Raw genomic sequence first — 14199 nt, forward strand, 5'->3', positions numbered from 1 at the left:
GAACTAGATGTACCATATGACCCAGCCATCCCACTACTGGGTATATACCCAAAGGATTATAAATCATGCTACTATAAAGACACATGCACACGTATGTTTATTTCGGCACTATTCACAATAGCAAAGACTTGGAATCAACCCAAATGTCCATCTGTGACAGACTGGATTAAGAAAATGTGGCACATATACACCATGGAATACTATGCAGCCATAAAAAGGGATGAGTTTGTGTCCTTTGAAGGGACACGGATGCAGCTGGAATCCATCATTCTCAGCAAACTATCACAAGAACAGAAAACCGAACACCGCATGTTCTCACTCATAGGTGGGAATTGAACAATGAGATCACTTGGACTCAGGAAGGGGAACATCACACACTGGGGCCTATTATGGGGAGCAGGGAGGGGGAGGGATGGCATTGGGAGTTATACCTGATGTTAATGACGAGTTGATAGGTGCTGACGAGTTGATGGGTGCAGCACACCAACATGGTACAAATATACATATGTAACAAACCTGCAAGTTGTGCATATGTATGCTAGAACTTAAAGTATAATAATAAAAAAAATAAAAATAAAAATAAAAAAAGAAGATATTTATGCAGCCAACAGACATATGAAAAAATGCTCATCATCACTGGTCATCAGAAAAATGTAAATAAAAACCACAATGAGATACCATCTCACACCAGTTAGAATGGCAATCATTAAAAAGTCAGGAAAGAACAGATGCTGGAGAGGATGTGGAGAAATAGGAATGTTTTTACACTGTTGGTGGGAGTAAACTAGTTCAACCATTGTGGAAGACAGTGTAGTGATTCCTCAAGGATCTAGAACTAGAAATACCATTTGACCCAGCAGTCTCATTACTGGGGATATAGCCAAAGGATTACAAATCATGCTACTATAAAGACACATGCACACATATGTTTATTGTGGCACTATTCACAATAGCAAAGACTTGGAGCCAACCAAATGTTCATCAATGATAGACTGGATTAAGAAAATGTGGCACATATACACCATGGAATACTATGCAGCCATAAAAAAGGATGAGTTCATGTCCTTTGTAGGGACATGGATGAAGCTGGAAACCATCATTCTCAGCAAACTATTGCAAGGACAGAAAACCAAACACCACATGTTCTCACTCTCATAGGTGGGAATTGAACAATGAGAACACTTGGACACAGAGTGGGGAACATCACACAGTGGGACCTGTTGTGGGGTTGGGGGATGGGGGAGGGATAGCATTAGGAGAAATACCTAATGTAAATGACAGTTAATGGATGCAGCAAACCAACATGGCACATGTATACATATGTAACAAACCTTAAGTTCTGTACCCTAGAACTTAAAGTATAATAATAAAATAATTGTATCCCTAAAAAAAAAAAAAAAAAAAAAAAAAAAAAAAAAAAAAAAAAAAAGAATAAAAACTATAAAGATTGGCCGGGTGCAGTGGCTCACGCCTGTAATCCCAGCACTTTGGGAGGCCGAGGCCGGTGGCTAACAAGGTCAGGAGATCGAGATCATCCTGGCTACCACGGTGAAACCCTGTCTCTACTAAAAACAGAAAAATGAGTCGGGTGTGGTGGCGGGCGCCTGTAGTCCCAGCTACTCGGGAGGCTGAGGCAGGAGAATGGCGTGAACCCGGGAGGCAGAGCTTACGGTGAGCCAAGATTGCGACACTGCACTCCAGCCTGGGCGACAGAGCGAGACTCCGTCTCAAAAAAAAAAAAAAAAAAAAAAAAAAAACACTATAAAGATTGGAGTGATAGAAACAAAGCTATCATTATTCACAGAAACTATGATTATCTGCATACAAACCCAAATAAATCTACACATAAATTACTTGAATTAATCAGAAAATTTCACAGGGGCTAGACTAAAATCCATGTACAAATATTACAGTTACATGTAACAGCAATAAACAAAAAATATTTTGTAAATATATCATTTTAAATACCATCAAGATATATAATGTACATAGAAGTAAATCTAGCAAAACATAGGTAATGTTTTCAGGGAGAAATTATAAACAAAAAGTAAAAGACAATAAAAAATACTACATAAATGGAGATTTATACCGTATTCATAGATAAAGATACTTATTACCACAAAATATCAATTGTCCTCTATTTTATATAAAGATTCATGCAATCTCAATTAAAACATCAGCAGTTTGTCAAGAAATGTTATATAACTCCAAAATTCACATGGAAATACAAAGAAAAATACATTAGAAACCCAGAGATACCAGAAAAAAATTAAAAGCTAAGAAAGACTTGAACTTTTCTGTCAACCAACTTGACCTAATTGATATATACAGAACATACCACATAACAACAAGAAACAAAACAAAGAAGCCCTAATATATAATTACCTTAAAAATAAATGGCCTAAAGATACCAATTACAAGAAACTCACATTAAACACATATCATGCTAATACTAATCAGAAACTAAATGGCTTTAATTGGGCTAAAAGTAAAACAATGAAAAAAGATATGCATCACTAAGAATAAAATATCTAAAGTAGCTATGTTACTTAAGAATAAAATAAAGTAGCTGTGTTAATATTAGAAAAGCACACTTCAGAACAAGAGTTATATTATGAATTAAGAACAACAATTATATTATGAACTTTGTCAAGAAGACAGTATATCCTAAATGTTTACACACCTAGTAACAGAACTTCAAAATACCTAAAGTAAATACATAAAGTAAAAACTGGGTACATCTATTCTTAGGATAAACTAGAGTAATACACTTCACTAAGTGGCTTTTTGCATCAGGAAATATATGCAAGCATATTTATTACAACACTGTTTATAACAAAACAAATAACCTAAAACAACACAAATTGTTGTAGTAGTATATTTAGAAAATTTTTTAAAGTTTTAATAAAAATAAAGAAATGATAGCTACTTATATTAACAGAAATAAGCCATAGAAAGATGGTGTAATGAGAAAAAGTGACAGAAGATTATGTAGTCAAATAGGTTTTAATTTTAATAAATCCCCTAAGCAAGTAAAATTAATGTATTGCGTGTATATACATATATGACGTATGTATATTCTATAAGAAAACACATACATATATCATATGCTAAATCTACATAGACAACCAAGCAGGTTATAAGTAAAAATTTAGTATTGTGGTTACCTCTGAGTGATAGAAGGCAGATAGGATTAGGAGGGAAATACACATTTTTATACATGTTCTTTGTGGGTTTATTGGCATTTACTTTATTATTATGTTTAACTTAAAATATTTTGTTTTGTATAGACAAAATAATCTACAATTTTAAATCATTTCTAAATATAAACTAAGCGAAAATGAATAGAAATATTTTATAAAAATGATTTAAGAGAAGCTAATAGATGCAGAAGACAAAGGAGGTGCAATGTATACATAATTCAGTCTTCTTAAAGAAAATACACGAAATGGTCCAGAAAAAAATACGTTTAAAAATCTTTCATGAATGAGAAATGCTTGAATCTGCAGATTGGGATTATACAAGGAGAAAAATATTTAATCATCTACAAAAGGATTAGGAGCTCACATTATCCTTAAATGCCTTCACAGCAACAGTCAGTGCTAGAAGACAATGGAGCATGACTTACGGCTTTTCACTTTGTATTAGTCTGTGTAGCTTGGATTAAAAAATTTAAAAAGTGTATATCTTATTTAAAGCTTTACGAGGATATGGAATAAAGTATAAGGGCAAATGCACTATATTGAGCACTAAGATGTTTTGAGTGCAGGTCCCAGCTCTTTCATCTATTCTCTATATCCTTGGGCAATTTACTTCACCCGCTCTAATTCAAGGTAAAAAGAAAACAAATAAACAAAAAACATGGGAATCACAACCACAAAGGTATAATGATAACCTGGTTGCCAAGACTGGCCCTGAGGAGCAGAACAGGTCTTTCAAACCCAGAATCCAAAAGAAGTAGAGAGATTAAGTATGACACAGGAGAATGCCCACACCAGGAAGATCCAATCAGATGGAAAAAAAAAAAAAAAAAAAAATGCTCCAGGTAAGGCCAGCCAGTAAAGTGTACGCCTGCATGACAATATACGGTACCCACTTTCAGTTCAGACCTCTGTGGATTTGAATCTGAAGTGTGCCACCTTACGACCCAGGTGACCTTGGGTAAATCACACAACCTCTCTAAGCCTCACTTCTCTGCAGCCTCGCATTTGTAAAAGGAGGGTGATAGTTTTGCTCATAGAATTGTTTCATGTTGTTTGCCAAACACACATAATTGTACTTGGTACAGAATTGTGCTTAATAAATTATAATTCTCATTACTCAACTTCTAAGCGCAACCAGATGTGAGTCAAAGAATGCTGCTCACCGCCCTGCACTCATTCGTATTGGATTGGGAATGAATAGGACTGAGCCTGTAGGGGAAAGATATTTCTCGTGCCCCTGTAAAGATCTATTGAAGGGAGGGACAGACATGGTGCCTTTTAGCCACAGTTTTATCATCTGTACAGTAAAAGGATTTTACCAAAGAATCTCTAAGGACCTCATACACCTCTTAGTTCTAAAACTCGCTGATCTGTGAACCAAATCTAATGTATATTCTATGTTTAGAATTGATATGTTAAATCATCTGGGAATAGCTAAAATCATATCATCTATTGATTTATATAAAGGGTTATGGTAAATGACCTTGGTTAAAGAATATAATCTAAAATGCTATTTGTAACATCAAATGAAGTGTAAAGATTTAATGATTTATCCCTTGGACTGAGGACCTCTTTGAATCATATATTCTTAGAGTTTAAAGGGATCTCAGACAGCATCTAGTCAAACCTTCCAACTAGTAGAGGAACCACTGCTAGGACAGCCACACAATGCTCACAACCTGGGTTGAATATATCTGATGACAGCAATCTCTCTCCCTTACAAGATGCCTTTTCCATTTTTAAAATTTTGTTGCTAGACCACTATTTTATGTGTATCTTGAGACCAAAACTTTTTTGAGCCCAAATCTTTTCCTTGCTGGATATAATGGTTCATATTTGAAGACAACTATTGAGTTTCCCCGTAGTCTCCCTTCCAAGCTGTACATTCTTAATTAATTAAGTAACTCTGCATATTGGGTTTCCAGACTCCACAACAGCCTGCTGCCTTCTTCAGGGCCACTTTGTACCTCAGTTAAAATGTGGTCCCTATATAAGAGGAATGACATCAGCAAGAGGGCAGGATAGAAAGTTACCCACTTGTATCCCCCAACAACAAGAAGAATTTTGCACCCATCTGCAGACAAAAGTCTCTCTGTCGGAACCTCAAGATTCACATAGGAAGTTGTGAAATGCTGGTGGAGCTTAAACCTAAGAGGGTTGTTCTGAGAGTGCAAACCAGCACCCAGGTAGCAGACCTACCAATTGTGCTCCTAGATTTAAGCCTGAAAATGACTCCATTCCCTAAGGGACTTGGCTACAGACTAATTTGGCCTTTAGCCTGCAATTAAAACTATTTTCCAAGGAGTTCAACAGAAAGCATGTACACTAGTGCCTCAGCAGATGGGTTGTCTGCCCATTGACATTAGTCTTGGCGGTGAACCTGAAGTTACCCTACGGCTCAGTTCCAGCCCTGTCAGCTGAGGTCTCAGCCCAGAACTGCTCCTACAAGGTCCCAGACAGAGACTCACCCATATATTGCAGCCCCAGAGTCTGAGTCTTCCTGATGGGCTCACCATCCTCTGTCCCACAGCAGATCCTAAAGGGGCCCAGTATCAGGCCTGGCTCCTCCTGCCACAGTTGGATAACTATCCCAACGGCGCAGGAAGCTGCTGGGAGATGCATACATCTGAGCTAACAAGATGGGCTCACCAGCCTCTCTCCCGTAGCAGACGCTGATGAGGCCCAGTCTCAGCTCCAGCCCCTCTCACTGCAGCCAGGGAACAATGTCACCTGTGCAGGAATCTGTGGAGAGAAATACACCTGGCTGAGCCAGCAAAACAGGCTCACTAACCTCCATCTTACAGTAGATCCTGAGGGGGCTAGTCTCAGCTCCAATCCCTCACAATGCAGTCAGGCAACTGTCCCACCTGCATGGGATATTGCTGGGAGGCACATTCATCTGGGCCACTGAGACAGTAGCAGGATTGGGTCCCTGGCCAGCTTCCCCAGACAGCCTGGGTATCCTCTTTGGGTCTTCCCCAGGTCCATCTGGGCCAGAGGGCTGTCCCAACTTCAGAGCCCTCATGAGACTCACAGCAAACCTAAGCTTATAGCGTCCAGTAGTGATGAGGTGAGTGCAGTAGTCACAGGCTTAAGGAGCACAACAGTCAGTCCGCTTAGAATATCCAGAAGGCCTAGTGAAGAAGGACAACATAAACAAAGGCACACTGTGAAGACTCAAATAAATATCTAATCCTTCAACACATAGACATTGTTACATGTCCACAGCATTGAGAACATTCAGGGAAATATGACCTTACCAAATGGACAAAACACGGCACCAAAAACTAACCCTAAAATCTATGGAGGTATGTGATCTCTCCGGCAAACAATTCAAAATCACTATTTTGGGAAACTTAATGAGCTTCAAGCAAACAGGGAAACAATTCAGAAACTTATCAAAGAAATTTAACAGGGAAGTTGAAATAATTTTTCAAAAACTAATAGAAATTCCAGAGCTTTAAACTATAATAAACAAAATGGGAAATGGAATAGGGAGTATCAACAACTGAACTAATCAACAGAAGAAAGAATCAGTGAGTTCAAAGACAGGCTATTTGAAAATATACAAAGGAGAAAAAAGAATGAAAAGTAATGAAGACAGTTTACAGAGTTTATGAGACAACATGAAAAGAACAACTTTTGAGGTACTGGAGCTCAAGAGAGAGTTGAGAAAGACAAAGGGGTAGAAAGCTTACTAAAAAAAAAGAAAACTTTACAAACCTGGAGAAAAATATAAATATCCAAGTACAGGAAGGTCAACCCAAATGAGAATATCTCAAGACATGTTATAGTCAACCTCTTAAAGGTTAAATACAAATAGACGATCCTGAAAGCAGTGAGAGAAAATAAGTAAATAACATGTAAGGGAGTTCTAATAAGCTTGGTGGCAGACTTCTTAGCAGAAACTTTGCAGGCCAGGAGGGACTGGGACAATAAAAAGAATTAATACCAATTCTTCTCAAAATATTCTAAAGAACTGAAGTTGAGGGGATTCTTCCAATCTCATTTTGTGAGTTCAGCATACTCGGATTCCAAAACCAGAAAAGGACACAACAAAGAAAATTACAGGCAATATCCCTGATGAATATAGATGTAAAAACCCTCAGCAGAATACTAGAACAAGAAAAAGACAAAGGAGTAGAAAGCTTGTTGCAAGAAATTGAAGAGAACACAAATAAAAGGAAACTATCCTGTGTTCATAAATTGGAAGATTTAACATTGTTAAAATGTCCATACTACCCTAAGCAATCTACAGAGTTAATAACACATCAAAAAGATTATTCACCGTGATCAAGTAGGATTTATCCCAGGGATACAAGGATGGTTCAATATACTCAAATCTGAATAGACATTTCTCAAAAGAGACATAAAATTGTCTAACAGGTATATTTTTAAATGCTCAGTGTCACTAATGATCAGGGAAATGAAAATCAAACCATAAGATATCTCATCTCCAACTAAAATTGGATATTAGCAAAAAGACCAAAAAATTACAAATGCTGGCAAGCACACGGAGAAAAGGGAACACTTACATATAGTTGGTGGGAATATAAATTAGTACAGTTATTATCGAAAACAATACGGAGATTCCTCAAAAAATGAAAAATAAGCACTCCCACTACTAGATGTATATCCAAAGAAAATGAAATCAGTATGTTGAAGAGATATTTGTACTCCCATGTTTATTATAGAACTATTCACAATAGCCAAGGTATGGAATCAACCTAAGTGCCCATCAATGGATGAATGAATCTGTTTAAATGTGGTATATTCGCACAATGGAATATATTCAGCCATAAAAAAGAATGGAATCCTGTCATTTGTAGCAACAGGGATAAGCCTAGAGGACATTATGTTAAGTGAAATAAGCTAGCCATAGAAAAACAAATATTGCATGACCTTACTCATACGTGGAATCTAAAAAAGTTAATCTCATAGAAGAGGAGAGTGGAATAGTGGTTACCAGAGGCCGAGGAGGGTAAGAGATGATATGTGGAGACATTGATCAATTGGGATCAAGTTACAGTTAGACAGGAAAAACAAGTTCTAAGAGTTCCATTGCACAATATGGTAGCTATAGTTAATAATAATATATTGTATATATCAAAATAGCTAGAAGAAAGAATTTTGAATGCTCTCACCACATAGAAGTGATAAATGTTTGCAGCAATGGGCATGCTAATTACCCTGATTTGATCATTACACATTGTATTCATGTATCAAAACAACATACTGTAACCCATAAATATGTACAATTATTATGTTCAATGAAAAATAAAACTTTAAAATGTGGCTCTAGAAGTAAGTACAATACTCTAAATATTACACAAGAGGGAACACTCATCCCCAGAAAGTGGGACACAATTCCCCCTTTATTTCATTTTATTTTACTTATTTTGAGATGGAGTCTCGCTCTGTCACCCAGGCTGGAGTGCAGTGGCACGATCTCGGCTCCCTGCAACCTTCTCCTCCCTGCAACCTTCTCCTCCTGGGTTCAAGCAATTCTCCTGCCTCCACCTCCCAAGTAGCTGGGATTCCAGGCGCCCACGACCATACCTGGCTAATTTTTGTATTTTTAGTAGAGATGGGGTTTCACTATGTTGACCAGGCTGATCTAGAACTCCTGACTTCAGGTAATCTGCCCACCTCAGCTGGGATTACAGGCATGAGCCACAGTGCCTGGCCCACAGAGGCCCTCTTACTGCTGCCAAAGAATGGCTTCCTGTTTGGGAAGCTCCACTGTCCACTGCACTGTTGGCTCACGCTATACTCATTTCTTAGGCCATAACTTCATCATCTGCAACACAATGACTTAGGCTACCAGATCAATGGTTTTCACCTTTTTTTTTTTTTTTTTTTTTGAGACGGAGTCTCACTCTGTGGCCCAGGCTAGAGTGCAGGGGCCGGATCTCAGCTCACTACAAGCTCCGCCTCCCAGGTTTACACCATTCTCTTGCCTCGGCCTCCCGAGTAGCTGGGACTACAGGCGCCCGCCACCTTGCCCGGCTAGTTTTTTCTTTTTTTTTTTTTGTATTTTTTAGTAGAGACGGGGTTTCACCGTGTTAGCCAGGATGGTCTCGATCTCCTGACCTCGTGATCCGCCCGTCTCGGCCTCCCAAAGTGCTGGGATTACAGGCTTGAGCCACCGCACCCGGCCTGGTTTTCACTTTTTTAAAAAAGTTGTATTACATCCATCTTCAAATGAAATCATATGTGAATGCTCAACCAGGAAAACAAAAGCAATGGAAATGTGCTGGTTGTGCTCTGCCCCAAGTGATCCCTGCCCACTCAGTGCCCTGCCTCACTGCTCTCCAAGAGGGGCGTATAAGTTATTGCCCAGAAAGTCCTGAGGGTCCATGGAGTACACTTTACAAACCACTGGACAGTTTCTTACAAACCCTAAAATTCTAAAATTCTTACCAAAAAACCAATACAACGTTTCATATGAACTGTTGTCAACATTTGTTCAAATCCCACGTCTACCACTTTTTTGACATCTGATGTTAGGAAAATTTCGGTGCTTGTTTCCTCATCTATAGACTGCGAGAATAATTACTCTTACCTGAAATCAAAGTTGTAAGGATTAAATGATTTAACACAGAGAAAGCCTTTAATACAGAGAAAGCCCTTAGAGTACCTGATACTTAGTAAGCCTCATATTAGCTGTCGGCTCAGGCCTTCTCAATCTCAACTCACATAAGTTAAATTTTTGAAACTAAACTCAGGATATTAAGCTTTTCTATATTTAACTTCTATATTTTCTTCATGGTAGGGACCCAATATTCAGGCTTCAAGCTGAAGATAATTTGAAATCCTGATTCCCTCATCTTTTCTTTTAGCTGTCTCTCAGGACTGTGGTACCTGCATTTTGATAAGCAAACCTCCTGTGCTGTCATTCAGATCCCCAGTCTCTTCTCAAACATCAGATTTGACTTTATTGTGATTGACCATGGCTAGAAAGATAACATGGAAGTATTTAGCCAGTGTGTATGTGGATATCATAAAGGTGATATTTGGGTAAAACTCAATACATTCTAATTTGGACTTCCAGAGGTCAGACATTCTAAAATAAGGTATAAATGAGCATATTATTTATCACAGTAAATTAGAAGCATGTGAGATTTTAGAGACTAGTAATTACCTAAGATTTGAAGCAGCCTAGTCAATTTTGGAATTGTCTAGAAATGAGAGAAAACCTGGAAACCACAAGCCACAAAGCATCAAGTTTCTACATAGAAATGAACTTTTGCTTCTTTACTAGTCTCTAGGACTCCATTTAATTCAAAACCCTTTCTGAACACCAATAGAATAAAACTCAGCTCCCTAACCTGGTTCCCAGCATTTTTCACAACTTTGATCCACATGCCTCTCTCACTAATATGCCAGTCACAGAAAACATCTTCTCCTTTCCATGAATGTAAGATACACTTTTATACTTGTACGTCTGATTTGCTATCTTTTCTGCCTATTGATATTTCTCCTTCTTCTCTCTCTGGCAAACTTCCGTTGACCCAGTTCAAATGTTACTTCTGTAAAATTTACCCCAACTCCAAAATTATTGCTCCTTCCTCTGAGTTTCTCATTGAATTCTATAATTCCTCTCTTAAAGCCTTACAATGTTGTGTTGTGATTGTTTCCAAGTGTATCTCATTGGCAACAGCTACCTGGTAGACATTGCATGATACCTCAACTAACCCCTTAGTTTGGGGCATACTATAGAACCTAGATCAATTTTGAGCAAATGTTATAAGACCTACCTACCCTCAATAGCATTGTTTCTATGGAAAAACATTCTGAATAGCATAATTTCAAGTTAACATTGGGAACACAATTGCATAACCTATTCATTCTTTTATTCAACAAATGCTTATTGAGTACTTACTATGTCGGGTGTTGGTTTAGCCATAAATGATATAATAGAAAGCAAATCAGTCAAATATCTTGCCCTTATAGAGCTTATATTCTAGGGGAAAGACAAAATAGGTCAAATATATGGTATAATATTTAAGAAAAATGTGCTAAGGAGAAAAAAATAAATCATAGTAAAGGAATAAAAATCTAAGAGGAAAGAGTTGCAATTTTAGATAAGGTGATCAAGGAAGGCCTCACTGAGTTGGTTCATTAGAATAAAATTACGAAGGAAGTAAATAAGTGAGCCATGAGATTAGCTGAAAATTTAGAATGCCAGGCAGAGGAAACAAAGATCAAGGCCTATAAGGGGAAGACTGCCTGGTATGTCCAAAGACAGCAGTAAGGCAACGTACTCAAGCGGGAAAAGCAAGGGTGAGAAGAGATGTGTTATTGGGAACCAGGTCATAATAAGCCCTGCAGATGAGCATGATGACTTTGGGCGTTATTTAGTGAGATGGAAACCCATGAGAGCAATAGCAGAAGAGTGAAATGATCTGGCTTCTATTTTCTTCTGGTCTCTCTGGTTGCTCTGATAAGAAAAGGCTGGAGTGGAGAATGGACAAAGATGGAAGCAGGACACCAGTTAGGAAGTTATTGCACTACACAGGTAAGACATGATGGGGCTGATGAGAAGTAGTCAAATTTTGGAAGAATTTGTCAGGATTTTCTGATGGATCAGATGATGGTTGTGAGAAAAAGAGATGTTAAGGCTGAGTATCAAGTTTTGTTTTTGTTTTTATCCTAGCAATTTAAAGAATGAAGTTGCATTAACTGAAATGGAGAAAAGTGTGAGAGAAGTTGGTTTGGATAAAGACCCATAGCTTAGCTTTGGAGATGTGAAATTTGCAGTCTTTATTAGACATCCAAGTGGAGATATCGATTAGGCTACAGGATATATTTGTATGTGTCAGGGAAGACATTCTGGATAGAGATATGGACTTGGATGATATCAGCACATCACGTATGGCATGACAATAGAAAGAAATAAAGACGCTCAAGGGCTGAAGCCTGGGGTACTCCAACATTTAAAAGACAGAAAAATAAGGAGAAAAAGGCAAAAAGAGAGACTGAGAAGGAGCATTTAGAAAGGTAAGAGGGAAACCAGGTAAGTACAGTGTCTTTGAAGCCAAGAGGAGAAAACAGTTTACAGAGAAGGGTGTGATCAGCAGTGTGTCAAGCGCTGTTGAGATTTTAAGTAAGATAAAAACTGAGAATAACCATTGGATTTAGCAACATGGAAATTAAGGGTGACCTTGACCAGTACAGTTTCAGCAGAGCAGTGAGGGGTGAAAGCCTAATTGGGGTAGATTCAGGTGAAAACAGAAGACAAATTACTTTTTTAAAATTTAAGATATTTTGCAGTAATGGGGAGGAGGAAATTGGGGTCAAGAGAGGTTTTCTTTCTTCCTTTTAGGATAGGAGAAAAAACAGACTATTTGCATGCTTTCAGAAATATTCAGGAGAGAGAGGAATATTGATGATGCAGGAGAGGAGAAGAATTGCTAGAGTGATGTCCTTGAGCATGTTCTGGGGATATGGTAGCATAAGCTACCTGGCAGCAGTGATACAGACACCAGTCAGATACTGGGAAGGCCACGTAAGCAAGTGACTGAACCAAGGATGTAGAATGAAGGCTGGGATCAGGGCTGTAGGCTGAGGTCTGAGCCCAAGTCAGGAATGTGCAGGCCCAGCACAAGTAAGCAGAAGCCCCCCTCAGAGGAGTAACCAGAGACTCTATCCAGTAGGTTATGGAGTCAGGATTCACCCGAGAAACAGAACGTATAGGATACAAGAGGAGATTTATTATGGGAATTGACTCACACATTTAGAGGCTGAGAAGTCCGAGAGTATCCCATCTGCAAGCTGTAAAACGAGGGAAGCCAGCAGAATAGCTAGCTCAGCCTAAGTCTGAAGGCCTGAGAAACAGAGCAGCTGACCATGTAACTCTCAGTCCAAGTCTGAAGGCCTGAGAACCTGGGATGCCACTAGTATAAGCCCCTAAGTCTGAAGGCCAGGGAACCTGGAGTTCCAATGTCTGAGGGTAGGAGAAGATGGGTGTCCCAGCTCCAGAAGAGCGAGAGTGAATTCGCCCTTCCTCTTCCTTTTTGATCTCTCCAGTCCCTCAAACCATTGAACTGCACCCACTCACATTGGGGAGGACAGATCTTCTTTACTCAGCTAATGATTCTAATGCTAATCTCTGTCACAGATGCACCCAGCAGTAATGTTTTACCAGCTATGAGGTTATTCCTTAACCCAGTCAAGCTGACATCTGAAATTAACCATCGCAGTTACAATGAAGTCAAGGCAAAGGAAACTAGAAAGCAAGCACTCACTGAGACCATTTTGCTGGATCAACACTCCTCTTGAGGGCCCCCAATCCTTTCCCATGGAATTTTCTTCCTCTAGTTCCTAAATCTGATGGCCAATATATCCTTTGTGAGAGATCACCTTTACTATTATTTTAATAAAGAGTTATAATTGTGTACAAAAATTATTACTGAATATGTAATGTTCAGAGAGCTCTGAAATTCAATTTGCTATTCCATAAAGTCTCATCAATGCTTCCAAAACTCACAAAAGCAACCACACATTGATAAATACCAGGATGACAGACTGTATTTAAAACTATTTTAATTTTCTGGGCACTCATCTTACTACCTTATTGGTGTCATAAGACACTGAAATGTTAGAGTTGCGAAAAGGAAATAATCTAAGTCTCTGAGTCACTGTGTCCCGGAAAGGCAGCAGCACAGGAATGCCACCTGACCTACATCAGACACTGATTTGAACAAGAAATAAATCTTCGCTCTGTTAAGTCACTGACATTTTTTTTTCCCTCGCAGCATAGCCTAACATGACCCTGACTAAATCACAAGTACACCAACTTAGCAGAGGTAACCAGCTGGCCTATAAATGCCAATCCGTTCAGTCATTGCAAGCATCACAGATGCTTAAATAACAAGTTCCCCTAGGATATAACACATAATTTGATTCACAACAACTTGGTTTTCATATGGCACATCTGGTTTTCAGGAATACATTTGTGTAAATTGAGTTACTTCTATATTGTATTTGCATC

The 14199-nt window shown here is 38.5% G+C and overlaps 1 long non-coding RNA gene across 2 annotated transcripts in view; it reads right to left on the bottom strand.

The window, feature by feature from the left end:
• Positions 1–13299, bottom strand: part of LOC108541899 (uncharacterized) — a 232669-nt gene extending 219370 nt beyond the window's left edge. For both annotated transcript variants that reach the window (XR_001889108.1, XR_001889109.1), the window contains exon 1: positions 12939–13299. This is a non-coding gene — a long non-coding RNA (uncharacterized LOC108541899). The remainder of the gene's footprint in view (positions 1–12938) is intronic.
• Between the last annotated feature and the right edge of the window lie 900 nt (positions 13300–14199).

The sequence above is a fragment of the Rhinopithecus bieti genome, unplaced genomic scaffold (genome assembly GCF_001698545.2).
Source record: "Rhinopithecus bieti isolate Rb0 unplaced genomic scaffold, ASM169854v2 scaffold_20101, whole genome shotgun sequence".
Taxonomy (NCBI): Eukaryota; Metazoa; Chordata; class Mammalia; order Primates; family Cercopithecidae; genus Rhinopithecus; species Rhinopithecus bieti.